General features: G+C 43.5%; 1 long non-coding RNA gene across 1 annotated transcript; it reads left to right on the top strand.

Annotated features, from left to right (window-relative positions):
* Nucleotides 1-13,827: 13,827 nt before the first annotated feature.
* On the top strand, nucleotides 13,828-17,214 carry LOC121537494. The gene is made up of 3 exons (XR_005995083.2): nucleotides 13,828-14,081; nucleotides 14,538-14,715; nucleotides 16,038-17,214. It is a non-coding gene; the product is annotated as an uncharacterized LOC121537494 (long non-coding RNA).
* The last annotated feature ends 592 nt before the right edge of the window (nucleotides 17,215-17,806 follow it).

The raw sequence follows: 17,806 nt of genomic DNA, 5'->3' as shown, positions 1-17,806 counted from the left end.
TAGATAAAAATAATGAAATCCTGTTCCCCAAACAAGTGCAAGAACCACAGAGTCAAGAATAGGTTAAATATACAAATAAAATAAAAACAATTAAAAACAATAGCACATCAACATAAAAACATATAAACATAAAGCTGGAGCCTGAGGACAGTGTGTCCAAAAGCACAACATCACTATTAATCATAAAACACCTCAAGTTATTTGAAAGTTCTGAGGACAAAGAACACACAAACACACAATGCCTCAGTGATTCACAGAAGTATATCACAGATCACAGAACTATATCAGGGTGTCATTTCTCAGGCAGAAATGTAGATAAAAATAATGAAATCCTGTTCCCCAAACAAGTGCAAGAACCACAGAGTCAAGAATAGGTTAAATATACAAATAAAATAAAATCAATTAAAAACAATAGCACATCAACATAAAAACATATAAACATAAATCTGAAAGCGTTGCTCAAACTCCCGTAACAGTCCCGTTATTTTATCTTTGAACCGCTTCATGTCTGCCACATGTTGGGTCGCGCACACATTTTTCAGACAGGGGAAGTGAGCTGCATCACCACCGGCAAGTTGCGTCTCCCACAATGACAGCTTCAACTTGAAAGAACGTATGCTGTCATAATACTGCGTGACAACTTTGTTGCGCCCTTGCAGCTGTTTGTTCAAGTTATTCAGGTGCTCTGTAACATCCACCATAAATGCAAGGTCCTGCATCCATTCTGCGGAATGAAATTCTAACACTGGTTTGCCCTTTTCTTCCATGAACTGTTCAATTTCTTCTCGTAAATCAAAGAAACGCCTCAGCACAGCACCTCGGCTTAACCATCTTACCTCAGTGTGGTATGGCAGGCCATAGATGTGGTCTTTCTCTCTGAGAAGGCTGTCAAACTGACGGTGATTCAGGCTTCTGGATCGGATGAAATTAACAGTTTGGATGACCACCTTCATGACGTTATCCATCTTTAATGACTTGCAACACAAAGCCTCCTGGTGCAAAATACAGTGAAAAGTCAAAAAATCACGTCCTCCATTTGCAGATTGCACTTTCTCTCTGAACTTTGTCACAACGCCTGCTTTTTTCCCGATCATTGAGGGCGCACCATCTGTAGCCAGGCTGACAGCGCGGGACCAGTCCACTCCGACCCTGTCCAGCGTGCCGACGAGTGCGGTAAAAATATCAGCTGCTGTCGTTGTATCTGTCATCGGCACCAACTCCACAAACTCCTCGGTGACGGTCAATGTGTCATCAACTCCGCGGATGAAAATGGCCAGTTGTGCAACATCTTTAATGTCCGTGCTTTCATCAATTGCAACCGAAAACACAATAAATAACTTTACTTTTTGCTTCAACTGGCTGTCCAAATCCACTGAAAGATCGGAAATCCTGTCTGCAACTGTGTTTCTTGTCAGGCTGATATTTGCAAAAGCCTGCCGCTTTTCAGGGCACACAATCTCCGCTGCCTTCATCATGCATGTTTTTACAAATTCACCCTCACTAAATGGTTTTGAAGCCACTGCGATTTCATTAGCAATGAGGTAGCTAGCTTTCACTGCAGCGTCACTGATGTCTCGGCTGTGAGTAAACACAGACTGCTGTTTCTTCAGACCCGCCAACAGTTCATTCACCTTCTCTCATCTCTGCTGTCCTTGAAAGTTGTCATATTTGTCGGCATGAAGACTCACATAGTGGCGACGAAGGTTATATTCTTTCAGCACTGCAACATGCTCTGAACACACCAAACATACAGCTTTCCCATTCAATTCAGTGAATAAATAGGATGACAATTTTTCTTGGAACACTCTGCACTCTGCATCCACTTTTCTCTTTTTTGACGAGACATATTGGGGCAATGAGGGTGCCAAAGCACATAATGTTAAAAGTAGAAGCCGTAATAAATATCGCGGGCAAAACAAAGTAGCTCATTGGCTGCACGTGCTTGACCTACTTGCTCTGCCCCGGTATAAACAGTTTGCTTGCTTAACACAATTGCTATTGCGCCATCCAGTGGACGCAATTGGAACAGCAGTTTATTTTATTGAAAAATTGCAGCGCATTTTTGTACTTTACAAAATAATAATAATAATAATTATTATTATTATTATTATTTATTTTTTTCAAAATCATCTCGCGGGCCGGATTAAACCCGTTTGCGGGCCTGATCCGGCCCGCGGGCTGGACGTTTGACACCCCTGGTCTAAAGTTAATATCTTGATATGAATCTAGCATAATCTACTCTCTACTGTATATGAAGAGATCTCCTCTCTGTGCAGAGGTGATAAGACCAGAATGTGACAACAAATGCCTAGCTGCCTACATGTGCACATACACATACATTATAAACACCAGACATAGTGCAGCTGGCAGCTGCTGGGCCTGTAAATAATCTCTAACATGCATTGAACACATCAAAGACATAATTGCCTCATAATCAAAGCATTTTAGGAATAATGAAATCTCAGCTGCAGCTGGGACATAGCGTATATGCATACTAACAACCCCCACTGCAATCCCCCAGCTCAAACAGAGTTTGTAATAACCAGAATCCCATAGGTAAATGTTGCGAGTGAAAGTGCAACACTTGCATCCACTGAAATGTCAAGAATAGATGATGAGGTGTGATGATCCCAAAGCAATATCATCAGTACTCGTGTTGGATTGAAATCATATGAACATTGACTGGGGATCATAATTTAATCCTACCTTTTGACAGGAACTCACCCACATGAAAAATACTACATTTTACTATAGAATCCTTCAGTACTTACTATAGAATTCTGTAGTAAACTGTAGTATACTGTAGAATACTATAATAATATACTACACACTGTAGTATCCCTCGATCATGTGTAGTACTTACTGTAGAATCCTACAGTAAATACTACAATAATGTCCACAAAAACACTACAGTCTTTTTTACTATATTAATACTACAGTATTTAATTTGCATATACCCTGCCCATTTCCCTCCCCCATTTTCCATTTGGTGCCACCCATAAGTGAGAAACCTACATGCCAAGTATATACCATATATTGTGTTCCCTACAGGTTATAGAAAAGAGCAGAAGCGCTGAACTATCCTTTCAGACCCCTACAGTATACTATAGTCTGCAAAAACACTGCTGTAATTACTATAGTATATACTACAGTCTGCAAAAACACTACAGTAATTACTATAGTATACTACCGTCTGCAAAAAAATGACAGTAATTACGATAGTATATAGTATAGTCCACAAAAGCACTACAGTAATTAATAATATGCCATTTAGCAGGCGCTTTTATCCAAAGCGACTTACAGTCATGCGTGCATAATTTTTTTTGTGTATGGGTGGTCCCGGGGTTCGAACCCACTACCTTGGCGTTACAAGCGCCGTGCTCTACCAGCTGAGCTACAGAGGACCATAGTATATACTACATAAAAAAAACTAAAGTATTTAAACTATAGTAAACTGTAAATACTACAGTATACTGCAGTCTTGTCCGCAAAAACACTACAGTGAATACTACAGTCTTGTCCGCAAAAACACTACAGTGAATACTATCATATTTATACGATAGTATACTACATTTTATTTTTTCATGTGGGCAGTGATAAAGAGATAGACGTGAGGCCTTTAATCTCATCAGTGATGATGGAGGGAGAAGAGGACAGAGAGCACAGCACACCTGGTTGACTGATTGAGATTCTGGCAGACAGGCGATTCCTATTGTCAATTAACCCATGCAGGGAGGGCCCTCACACAGCTGTTCATTCACAGCTCCCCAGGACTCTATGTCAGCTTCCATGTGCTGTAGAGTCTAGATGGACGAGGCGGTAACTTAAAGCCTCCACCAGGCATTTAGCAATCAACATCACAGTTACATCTCCATGCATCTTGGGGTTCACGATAACACTACCTGAGGTGATTTAGTGAGCATACTTCATGTATTGAGAGAAGAACAAAGAGATCAGAATTCACTGGATCAGGCTGACTGCAACCAGTTATCATGGAAAACTATTTTTCCAACATAATCCATCATAGTACTGGGAGAGATGAATGAAACACCAAGGCAGAGTGTTTTGACCCACCATGGTGAAACTGGTGTTTTTGATCATGCATGACACTGCTTCTAAATGTCAATCTCTTATGAGATTTTCCTCATAGCCCATATTTTGTCTGATTTCATCTTGTTTAAAATCAATGATATTATATATGAAAGCATTACAGCGCTCAGAATATCACATCTGATGCTAGGAACCTCCTAATATGATTTGTGTAGCTAGTATGGTGTGATTTGATATCATCTTCCCCTCCCATTTTAAAAACATAGTTGAGTTCAAAAGAGGCCAGTGTAGCCTGAGGACATTTTCTTATCCAATGACCATATTTAGTGGATTACGCATGTTTTGAATAATGTAGCAGGAAGAAATGTTTAAGATGACACAAACTCCTCTGAGCTTAACAAACATAATTAGTGTCTTGGAGTAAAATGCATGTTTGTTTATTTGTTTGTTTGTGTGTGTGTGTGTGTGTTTGTGTGTGTGCAAGTGTGTGTGTGCAAGTGTGTGTGTGTGTGTGTGTTATAGCTCAATAAAACGGTCCTTTATATCGCAGCAAAGTTCTTGCTACAGGTCCAAAGATAGCTCTCCCAGGATAACTTGTATAGGGTGTGTGGGTAGGAGTAGGAAGACGTATCTTGTCTGTGCTCTTTCTGTGCAGTGAAAGAATGAATAGCCTGTTACATCAGCAAGAGGCGCTCTATACAACAGCCATGGCGTCAGAAGCTCCCTCCTGGCCTTGTCCTTCATTGTCCTTCTCATGACTGATCCATGCTAGGATTCTCATTCAGACTCCAACTAACCACCTAGCCACAGATCCATAGCCACACACACACACACACGCACACACACACGCACATGCATACACACACACACACACACACACACACACACACACACACACACACACACACACACACACACACACACACACACACACACACACACACACACACACACACACACACACACACACACACACACACACACACACACACACACACACACACACACACACACACACACACACACACACACACACACACACACACACACACAGAGGCAGCACACCCCCTGGATGTCGTTATCAGCATGGTGCAGCTCTGCTGGCCTCCGGAGTCTCTTCATAGGGGTTCAATTAACCAGAGGTCTGAGCAGGCTGAGCATGCTGACTTTTCAGTTTGTTTTCCTATGAGACCAAATTAAAGCTGCCATTTAAATGCAGGGCCGCCGATTATGACCCGGTACCCTCTGCATCCCTTAGAGATCAAAGCTTCTTCTCTGCCATGAATTTTAGATAGTCAGACATGTGTTGTGTCAAAGCAGCAACATGTATATTAACTGGCAGAAATGGACCAGGGCATAAGGGCCCCAATAGGGATGAAAAGGCAGTTATAACTATCATGAGTGGTATCTTGTATACAAGCTAAGATACAGTCAACAAATTGTCTCTGGCGATGTTCTGTATGGGAGTATTGATAGTATTCCTACTGAGAGGAGCAATGGGCTGATAAGAAAGAAGGGATAAAAGGCTTTTCCTGGTCAGCTGATGTAGTGTGTTGTGGAAAGAACGGAGGGATGGGTAAGCCGTATGCATCTGGCCTCAGGTGGCTACTGCTCTCTAATAACTCTCCACGAGACTGCTCTCTAACCAACCAGGCATCTAGCTACTGGAACAACACACCTGCTTCCAGGAAATCCCTCAGACCCCAGCAGCTTTAATTTGCACGACTGTTGCCGTTGTACATGTTGTCAGTGCATCCACCCTGTTATCTTTTTGGGATATGAGAGCGTCTTTATCATCCTTGTAACTCATCTGGATTCCCATAAATTTGTGAAAAATAATATGCAGCAAACATATCCAGCCCTGGGGAAAAGCAGTGAAGAGTGCAGATGTAGCATTCCCCTACAGTAAGAGACAGGCATGACCAGATACCTGCACTCTTCCTCTTCTTTTTAATCTCCTCACCTCCTACCACTTGAGCTGTCCAATCTGTCAAAGCATTATTTCCTACGTAACATGCCATGTTCCAGGAGACTAATCTAGGTAAAACACACAACCATGCCTGGAGCTAGCTTCAAGGCTAATCTTTAGCTGCTGGTAAATAGAGCACCAAAGCATCTTGTATATGTAGAACGGTCTATCAGGGAGGAGTGGGGGGGGGGGCTAAATAAATGCCCTGTCTCAGATTCTATATACTGTAAGTCACCAGGACAGTGGTAGGGGAGGCTCTTTCTGTGCGGCTGAAAGGAACGATGCAATGTGAATTGACAGCGGTGAAAGCAGTACACAGCAGTGTGCCCAGAGGCGGAGTGTGAATGTCAGAGAGAGAGACAGCTTGCCTCTGAAGTGGGTGCACACTCTTCCCAGCAGGCAGGGAGGGGTGCGGGGGTGCGGAGGGGGCTGCGGCAGTGCTTTTTTCTCCTGCTGTCAGCTCCGCTGGGAAACTCTACCTGCCTTCTCTCATTCAGTGATGACCACTGTCACGCTCCTCTCCGATTAGACCACGGTCCTCCCTAAGAGCGGGGCAGGCCCTGGCCTGTACCCTCCCCAGTCCCCTGTGTGCTCTCTGACTGCCACCACAGCACAACTCAGAGCAGCCAGCGAGTGCAGCAGCCCAGCAGGTATTCCAGGGACAGGGAGTGGATGGAGGCTGCTGGTGTCAGCAACTGTGGCAGTCATATAGAGAATTGACCTACCCAACCGCCCACAACATCATACTTCATGCATGACACTCTGGAGGAGTTCTAATAAAATTGAGTCTAGTTACAGTATTCAGATTTGGAAAGATTTTTAGTCATGAACTTTCGGTTATTAATTTGCAATGTTATGTTGTCAATATCATATTTTCAAAATAATTGGTACACACACATGCCTCAGAATATACAATCAAGTGGATATTCCCCCAATACAGTCATTACTAAGTGTATGATTTGAATTATTATTAATATTCTGTTGTAAGATGTTGGGTTATTTTCTGGAATAAATGAACAGGGACCTTCATCCATCAAGCTCTATAATCAGGCTTCCATCCAAACTTTTAATGCCAGTAAAGTACATGTCGGATAAAAAATTTAATGACAGGCCTGATGGAAACAGCTAATTTATTGGTAAACTTTCCAAATGTTGACAAAACAAAATACGCCAGACAATGTGGGATCTTTTTGTGTCTGTAGAATGTATTATGCGAGAAATGGCGGTGGAAATGCTTTTATGTGCCAATATTGATATAATAACCATCACATCAAACTAAACTTGGGAGAAAACATGCAGTTATTAGGCTACAGATGAAATAAATGATGCTGAACTTCACAGGGGGGTGAAAGTGCACGGGGAGGAGCTTGATGCCCCTTTCCAATAAGATTCAAGGGTTTATTTCTGGTGACATGAAAATGATGGCTGCCGTTTGACAAATAAATAAATTATCGCTCTTTTGTCCATAATAACCTCATCATGTAGGCTAGACCCGCACTGTATTTGCAAACTATTGGCTAGAGCGCATTTGCCAAGAGCAGAGTGGGCACATTCTGTCATGAACCCTGCGTCCTGAGTCTGTTCCTGCCTGTGTTGCCGTTTTTCTGCTCTGAATCTCCTGTTTCCTGAAGGTTCCTGAACGCACCCTGTCCGGTTGCCGGGCGACGTTGCTAGGCGGGTGATCTCTCGATTACCCGCACCTGCTTCTCATCAGCTTCGGCACACCTGGTCCTGATCATAATCCCTTCATAAGCTCTGACCTGACATCCATTCCCTGCCGGATCGTTAGCCATGAACATCATTCTCCCGGAACCTTCACCCAACCCCTGCCTGGTTGTCGGCGGCTGCCGAGCCATCATTGGATCTGCCACTTCACCTCCACCAACTCATCTCCGCCGCCCGCTCCGTCTCCTGGATTATTCTGCATATTTTTTTGAATCTGTTAATAAATACTCACCTTCGTTCAACTCACCTTGTCCTGGTCTGCTTCTGGGTTCTGGCTTAGAAAACCGTGACACATTCGCTATATAACGCACATTATTTTTGTGACAAAACCATCAGTGGAGTTGAAAATGCGATGGAAACTATTTAAATAGTATTTTTTATTCAGTACATGGGAATTTAACCACATAAGTTATTTTTGAATATTCGCATAAAAAAAATTCGCCAATTGAATGGAAACCTAGCTACTGACACACAAGTGTATGATGTGTTTGCTGATAAGACACATTTTTCAACAAAACAATTTTACAGAAGCCCTAGAATGTCACTTTTCTAAACTTCACTTCAACCCAACAATCTGCCTAATGAATCAGCAGCAAAACATGTCATAAACTGAAAATATGGACATGTCAGTTACTCTGTGGCATACACCATGCTTTCCAACAACAACTGATAGACAGAGAGGCATGTCAGCTGCTTTGGTCATTATTGAGATTGTTCATTTAAATGTTGGAGTGACTAGTCATTTTAAAGCCTTGAAATTGACAAATGAAGAGGTTCCCATGTTCTCCTTGCAGGCGGGAGAGAAAGGAACCCCTGTTTAATGTAATTACTTTTGGGGGAAATAAATAAGCTGAGTCCATCAATCAACTAAACTCAACTAAATGCATCAAGGAAATTATAAGGCCTTTTGAGACAGAACTCAACTAAAACCGTGCAAGGAGATTCTAACATACGCTATAGAGTAGCATTGTAGCTTTGGATTGAGTAGTATTGGCAATATCTACAAATTGCATTTCATGCCAATAAAGCAATCCGAATCTGAGTAGGAACACAATGCAAGATTAGTCAGATTGACTTTGATATAAATGCATGCAATGGGGAGTGATGAGAGGGAGTGATGAGCGATGGAGAGAAAGATTGAGGAAGGTGTATGTATGGGAGAGATGGGGGTTGGGGCTTATATGTAATTCTATGGGTTGGGTGCTTATAATAATAGGAATGGGGGTTGGGGTGAAGGCTATGGAAGAGGGGGGTTGGATGGGAGGGATGATGTGAGAAATGTGCGTGTGAGAGATTAATGAGCAGAGAAGCGTTATTGATGATAATTAATTGAACAAGACAATGATCCATGGACAATGTGCTCTATTTAGTAACACCAGAAGAATAGCAGTTCCTGGAGATTCAGCTCTAGGTTTTCCTACAGTAGATTCAACACAATCTACCACAGTCTATGCTTGCTTATAATACGCTATCTGAGGGACCTTTTGTTCATGGGTTGCAGTCCGTCTATTGACCTCCTGACTAAAAATACCTATTCGGTGAGGTGTTACATTCTTTACGGGAACAGGGAGAAGCGGGTGGTGATAAAAATGAGGGCAGTTGTGATAGAACAAAATGTGCCCCTGGTTTCATATAGTTCCTTTACTCCCTCACTCCCAGAGCAGGAGCATCATGGTCCTAGGGAGAGAGGACAGAGAGATTAGCTAGCCTATAAAAGATACAGCCACTCAGGAATACAAACTTCACTTAAAGGCCCAGTGCATTCAAAAATGTGATTTTTCCTGTGTTTTATGAATACACTGCTCAAAAAAATAAAGGGAACACTTAAACAACGTAACTCCAAGTCAATCACACTTCTGTGAAATCAAACAGTCCACTTAGGAAGCAACACTGATTGACAATACATTTCACATGCTGTTGTGCAAATGGAATAGACAACAGGTGGAAATTATAGGCAATTAGCAAGACACCCCCAATAAAGGACAGGTTTTGCAGGTGGTGACCACAGACCACTTCTCAGTTCCTATGCTTCCTGGCTGATGTTTTGGTCACTTTTGAATGCTGGCGGTGCTTTCACTCTAGTGGTAGCATGAGACGGAGTCTACAACCCACCCAAGTGGCTCAGGTAGTGCAGCTCATCCAGGATGGCACATCAATGTGAGCTGTGGCAAGAAGGTTTGCTGTGTCTGTCAGCGTAGTGTCCAGAGCATGGAGGCGCTACCAGGAGACAGGCCAGTACATCAAGGGACGTGGAGGAGGCCATAGGAGGGCAACAACCCAGCAGCAGGACTGCTACCTCCGCCTTTGTGCAAGGAGGAGCAGGAGGAGCACTGCCAGAGCCCTGCAAAATGACCTCCAGCAGGCCACAAATGTGCATGTGTCTGCTCAAACGGTCAGAAACAGACTGCATGAGGGTGGTATGAGGGCCCGACGTCCACAGGTGGGGGTTGTGCTTACAGCCCAACACCGTGCAGGACGTTTGGCATTTGCCAGAGAACACCAAGATTGGCAAATTCGCCACTGGCGCCCTGTGCTCTTCACAGATGAAAGCAGGTTCACACTGAGCACATGTGACAGACGTGACAGAGTCTGGAGACGTCGTGGAGAACGTTCTGCTGCCTGCAACATCCTCCAGCATGACCGGTTTGGCGGTGGGTCAGTCATGGTGTGGGGTGGCATTTATTTGGGGGGCCGCACAGCCTTCCATGTGCTCGCCAGAGGTAGCCTGACTGCCATTAGGTACCGAGATGAGATCCTCAGACCCCTTGTGAGACCATATGCTGGTGCGGTTGGCCCTGGGTTCGTCCTAATGCAAGACAATGCTAGACCTCATGTGGCTGGAGTGTGTCAGCAGTTCCTGCAAGAGGAAGGCATTGATGCTATGGACTGGCCCGCCCGTTCCCCAGACCTGAATCCAATTGAGCACATCTGGGACATCATGTCTCGCTCTATCCACCAACGCCGCGTTGCACCACAGACTGTCCAGGAGTGTCCGCCACCTCATCAGGAGCATGCCCAGGCGTTGTAGGGAGGTCATACAGGCACGTGGAGGCCACACACACTACTGAGCCTCATTTTGACTTGTTTTAAGGACATTACATCAAAGTTGGATCAGCCTGTAGTGTGGTTTTCCACTTTAATTTTGAGGGTGACTCCAAATCCAGACCTCCATGGGTTGATGAATTTGATTTCCATTGATCATTTTTGTGTGATCAACATTCAACTATGTGAAGAAAAAAGTATTTAATACGATTATTTCATTCATTCAGATCTAGGATGTGTTATTTTAGTGTTCCCTTTATTTTTTTGAGCAGTGTATTTCCACACTATGAGGTTGGAATAATACTGTGATAATGATGATAATGCCCTTTTAGTGTAAAAGCGGTTTGAAAAAACTGCCTGAAACTTCAGCCTGTTTTGGTGGGATGGAGTTGTCACCAGGCAGGCCAAATTATTTGATATTGAGGTAAAAACGTCTGCATTGGACCTTTAAAGATGGAATCCGCATTAGGGGAAAGAGCGCCACTGTTCACCCATCAAGCACCTTTGTTATTGTTTTTGTTTTGTTGATGAAATGGAGGTGAGGAGTGTCCTGCAGCGTGGTAAAACAAAATTGCAGTAAATATCCATATTTTCTATCGGATGTGCAATGATGTCCGAGGCAAAAAACAGTGTTTGTTGTTTGCAGTAACTTCTTTTTTATTGAACATCTCAAACGGACATGGCAGTTTCACCAATTAAGGATTAAAATCAAATCAAATCAAATCCCATTTTATTGGTCACATACACATGTTTAGCAAATGTTATTGCGTGTGTAGTGAAATGCTTGTGTTTCTAGCTCCAACAGTGCAGTAATATCAACAATTCACAACAATACACATAATACACACAATCTAAAAGTGAAAGAATGGAATTAAGAAATATATAAATATTAGGATGAGCAATGTCGGAGTGGCATAGACTAAAATACAGTAGAATAGAATACAGTATATACATATGAGATGAGTAAAGCTTTAAATGGATTATGATGGCTTATGATGCCCATGCATTTATATTGCAAGGCTATTTTTCAGTTCATGCTCTTTTGCTGGTCTTGGAACTCACATTGCAAAACATATGAGCTGTGTATTGATCAATTGTGGCCATTAAATTCTAATAAAGTACTAATCTACTGTAACAACTTGCTCAATATTCTAGTACCCACCTGTCAGTTCAACGTCTAGTCAGTTCAACATCTTGATTTACATTTGGTTGAGTTGTCAACTAATGTGAATTCAATGTGAAATCAACAACAAATGTCACCATATCATTGGATTTAGGTTAAAAGTTGGGTGATAAAAAGATGAAATTCCCTTACGTTGATGACTTTTTGCAAATCCAATCAGTTTTCCACATTGATTCAATGTCTTGACATAGTTTTTTTGTTGTTGAAATGATGTGGAAACAACATTGATTCAACCAGTTTTTGCCAAGTGGGCAGTCCTATATCTTCAATCTTGGAAGACTCATGGTTGAATACCTTCAAGAGGTCTGGCATGAAATAATCTCAAGAGTTATGTGTGTCTGGCACTGCTAAGTGTAGAGTCACTGCTGTGTGGTGTCACAGTAATTGAGACCTTTCAGCATCACATTACATTTTATGAAGGAATGAAACAGGGCCTCATGTCTGCATGAGACTGCATTCAATAGGTTGTACTCTTTTAACAGGCCTTTATAGATACCTCCACCAGATCTTCATCACATCACCTGTCACAGTATCTACAGTATCTCTCTCCAGTAACACACACACACACACGGCACCCACGTGCGCGCTCACACACTCACACACACATACGCATACACAAACATATGCACACACACGCATGCATGCACATTCACACACCTTGTCCTTATTTCTATAACTGTGGGCAATGCCCTATTTTTTATCAGCTGAACAGCCCCTCTTTATGAGGGAGGATATTACAGCTGAATTACATACACTGGATCTGTCAGGGGCGGAGGCTATAGATTACAGTCTCTCATCTAGGTATGGTGAAGGCTGCTATCACCGGTGTGTACAGCATCTTCATCTCAGCCCGCTCCGCTCTCTCAGCGCTTTCTGCTCCGCTCAGCCTCATATATTTACTCCACAGCGTGGATGACAAATAAATCACACACCTCAATAATGCCAGACCTGGCCCTGTAATCGACAACATTTCATGAATATAGGGGGACCTCTCTGTTTCAGGTATTTTCTCTGGGCCCATGACGAGAAGGTGACAGGTTTAAAGAGTGGGTGTGTGACACAACCAGTGGCAGCTTCTGAGTGGACACACTCACACACCGCCCCACAGCTGCTGTCTGGCCAGCCTCATCCATCTCGGAGATCAGGGAAAGTGACAGATTGATTACACTCCAGTCTTTAGTCAAGTGGTCACCAGCCTCAACTAACCAATCCACGTGAAGATGAGTTCAACTCTACAGTCTGACCCTGTTAGATTAATTTGGATTTTAAGAATAATGACTAAAGGATTTCACCCCAAATACAGTATAAATGTTAGAATTATCATGTAGTGTCAACCCACTAACAGAGGGGGCGGTACTAAACATTCAAGGGTGAAGGCGGAAACTGTTTAGAAAAGCCACCTAAAGGTGGGAGGAGTAAAGTTCAGGAGGTATAAAATCGTATGTTTGTGTTTTTGGCGTCAGAGCTCTCCATGAATAAACATACAAAAAATCCTTCTTCGTGGTTGTGGACCTTGAATCATTGATGATTAAAACCAGAGCCTTACAACCTCTGGTAATGATTCAAGCTTAGGTTGAATTAGAGATAGAAATTCACATGACAGACCCCTACAACCATAACAACCCCCACCGCCACACTGCTATATTCCCTCCAACTCATAAATCCATCAGACTGGCTTCCCCATGGGAGCCGCTGTAGCCTGGTTTCCATGGCTACATGGCAAACACTGTCGCCGTAGCAGCCCTATGAACTAATTGAGGCAATTATATCTGAGGAGCAGCTGCTCTACTAGTCCCCTCCCCCATCGTACTGTCCCTCCCGCAATCAACCCCACTCACTCCAGCTATGATGCTCCACTCCCACTCATTGGTCGCGTCTCCCTGCTCAGACATTGCATGCATCAACCAATGGTTGCGTGCCATCATCAACATCGACTGACAGATTGCTATAACATATGATGCGGTTAGCTGATACGTAAAATACCTATCCAGGCGAGGTAAGATCTGGCAGGCGTCAGCAACGCTGAAATTACTCGTCTTATCAAAGATCCACTCACTTATTTTGTGTGAGAAACCTACCCTCCTCTAATAAGCTACTGTAGCAAAACAACAAGTGAGTGGTTCGTGCTTTTTGATCTTGTTTGGGAGAATAGTGCCTTTATTAAAACGAGTGCAGGGTGAGGCCGTGAGAGTGTGTGGATGCATGTAGAGAAAATAGAGCACTGCGTGAGTGCATGTGTGCAAGCGCTCTTCACTGCATCTCTGTGTGTGTATGCCAAGAAGCTAGCGTGCATCCTTAAGTGATTTTGTGGGCAGTTATTGTAAGTGTGCATGCCAGTGTGTGTCAGAGTGCCCATGCCAGTCTGTAAATATATGGGCATGCATTTTATGGATGGCTAAATCTATGCCAAACACTTTGAGGCTAAATGCCGCTGGTAACATGAATGGGCTGCCAAAAAAAGAATGCTTGTTTAGTATCTGCTGCAGTTTGAGAGGGAGAGCAGGTATTTTGGGGGTGGGGGATGGTCTGTAGTCAGAGTACAGCAGTGTCCTTATCTATCTTTTGCAGATTGTGTGTGTGTGTGTGTGTGTGTGTGTGTGTGTGTGTGTGTGTGTGTGTATGTGTGAGGAAAGAGCTCGTCTGTGTAATAATCACCCAGCTGGAAGCCCCACGCTAACATGAACGGATACAGTGCAGGTGGAACAGCAGAGTTGCATTTCTACTTCATGGTGGAATGATCCGAACGGTATGAATTAAAAAATATGTTACCGGAAGATCCCCGTAGAATCTGATATCATGAGGCAGTAAACCAGATTATAACATTTTTCTGTTCGGTTTCTGAGAGAACAGCTATCAGTCCTCCTGTATTCCTTAACAGATTTGTAGGCTATTCCTTGAGTTTACATAAATTACTTATATCCACTCCAGAGTAATATAACCATGTAGTAGAGACATCAACTTCATACATATACATTTGGCATTTAAAACATGATGCATGAGGGCGAAAGTCAAGAGCAGGTTGGAAGGTTTCCTATTCCAAAATAACTCATTAATAAATTACGAATGTGCCATAATGCAAAAGGACAAGACCTTTGGATCACATGTAAAAAGGCCAGGGGCAGGACTCATGAGGAGTGTTATTTGATATTCAGCCATGGCATTTTCCCAGCACACACACACACTCGCACACGCACACAGCCTATCTGCTGAATAATTCAAGGTGTCTGCCTGTAGAGTAGGCTGCTGCTAAAGATCAGGTAAAGGCTGTTATTACTGCTGCAACTCTGCTTTGTTCCTCCAGTGGAACTCAAAGTGTGACTGTCTGTGTGCTCCAAGGGGATTCATGAGATCATCCGTTTCATTATGATCAGTGGGGAGTTCTGCTTATAAAATGTACATTACATTCCCAAATGGTTAGAATACCTTGGAACATGTTATTACAAGTATAATAGTGTAATAGTCGTTGCTCCCTGCTGGAATGATTTCATGATACCATAAGTGGTACTCTTTCCACGTTGTAAACCATCCAGATGGGGCTGTCCCTCTGAGCACATATCCCTGCTTTAGGAGAGACTCCAAATGTAGCCCAGTGACGTCTGAGCGTTGATTTAACTGGGCAAGTGTGCAGCTGTCCACTCCTGCGCTCACAATGTGGCACCTGAAACAACAGATGATCACACCAGCTGAATGAAAACCACCAGCGTGGCTGAGACTGGCATTACAGCAGTGGAGTGTCATAGTTATAAAAACCAGCAACAAAACCCCAAACAGCCCCTCATGCTTTGAGTCAGACAGCAGGCTGAATCATAACAAACCCAGCTCAGCAACGGTTGGTATGTCAACAAAGGAACCTGTGCAGAAACTAAATCCAGAATTGTAATAGACCATGATTAAGTTCAGTTGCCACCCCTCAAATAAGACAAACATTGTAAAGGGTTCAAATCTCTTCTGTATTGTCCCTTCACTCAGTAGTGATCTCAACAAAGCGTTGAAGTGTCAGGATGGTATTGATGCGACTGTTCACAGCCATCCTATAATTGTGTTGCATTGTGTTGTTTTATGTTGCAGTGTATTGCACCAGGGTGTTTTTTTCTTCTTCAAGGCTGACTGATGACCATGACAGCAGCCATACAGCATCAGAAGCCCAACAGCCAGATAGAGGAAGTGTTCCAGGCCAGGATCCAGGCCAGGACCCGGGGCAGAGTCAGAGTCAGCCTGTCCGTCTCCATGACTCTATACCCAGCCCTCCCCAACCTGCATCCAGCCATCCACACTCACTCCCCATTTCTATATATAGTCAGCCTGCCAGGGCTTGCTAAAAATAGACCCAGTCTGCGCTCCCTCTCCTCTCCTTTCCTCTGTGGCTTCATGGACTCTGAGACCCCCTCCCTCCCTCCCAGCTTGATTTTCAGAGATCCAGGTGAGGGAGTCTGGGGTTGAACCAAGAGGATATCAGCGGTATGTTACACTGGCCCTGCACTGCACCTGCGCCATAGTAGCAATATTCCACAATTGGGGGCTGAAGAGGAAATAACAGTGGAGGAAGACAGAGGAAAAGACGTGCAGCAGAGATTCATTAGATTAGTTTACAACCCTCTAATAGAAATGAATCTGAAAATTGTTGTGTTGTGCACTGCTTGCATAAGATTGCATTTGCCACAAAATTGTTGTTATGTGGATAAAGACAGTGTGGGCACAGTATGATGACTGATTAGAGATTAAGATGGTGTTTACAATATCTTCATGCACAGTAAAACCATGTCTCACTTCCGCAGGCTGACTGTAGCAGTAGGCCAAAAGGAAATGAGTGGCTTGTTCAAATGAACATTAAAAATAACCAAGGCTTGTTTTCTGTGTTAGTCAGGAAGGCTCCTGGGGAGCACAAAGCCAAAGAATGTAGGAAAAACAAGTCACATTTCCTTTTCCAGCTGCAGCGTGTTACATAGGCAGGGTGAGATGGGACAATCACTTTAAACAAAGAACTCTCCCCTCAGCTACATTAGTCTTCCTTTGCCTCCCAGTGTACCGGATACAGCTAGAAGAGAGGAAGAGGCAACACACTCTCTCCATCCTGAAAGACTAAAATATACCTAATAGCTTATCATAACATGGTAATGATATGTCCTAATTATGTGTCATCACGACACATTCGCAGGAACATTTCCATATTCTATTCTATTCTATGAATTGCTGTTTTCAACCATCCCAGTACAAAATAAATAACCCAGAACAAATAAAGAGCATATGCAATGGAAACGCACCCTCCATTAAGCCGTAGCAAGTTCTGTGAGAATTGAGCTCCAGGGTAGAACGCTATCTGAGGCAGTAAGATGCGTGGGTGGGCAGTGAGGGACACTAGGGCAGGAGGAAGGAGATGAGATTCCTGGGTATGAAATGAAGGAGGCTCTGGCTACGGTTGTCAGTTGGGCAGTGGGGAGTTGTAGGGCAGTAGGCTATGGCAGGCAGCTAGGAGCCCTAACCAGCAGGGAGTAACACACAGCAGTGTACGGTACCACTGAATCTGTGCCTGGGGCCGTGCTCTGGGCCAACCTGTCTCTGAGGAAACACAGAGCAGATGAGGTGCATGCGTTAACCCTTAATGCACTGCAACTTCAGACAAGAAAAAGCTTTTTAAAAGCAAATTTGTACGATGAAAAAATGGTTTATGAATGATTTGCCATTGCATGAGACATTAGCTGCCAGATCAGAGCATCGTTCCCCGGCCTCAGATATGCGGTGGCATCACTCTGACTGACAGAAACATTGTGTGGGGAGCACAGAGGCAACAGACAGACAGACAAACTGACAGACATACAGACAGACAGACAGACAGGAAG

The sequence above is a fragment of the Coregonus clupeaformis genome, chromosome 24 (assembly GCF_020615455.1).
Source record: "Coregonus clupeaformis isolate EN_2021a chromosome 24, ASM2061545v1, whole genome shotgun sequence".
Taxonomy (NCBI): Eukaryota; Metazoa; Chordata; class Actinopteri; order Salmoniformes; family Salmonidae; genus Coregonus; species Coregonus clupeaformis.
This window is presented reverse-complemented; position numbering and strand designations above follow the sequence as displayed.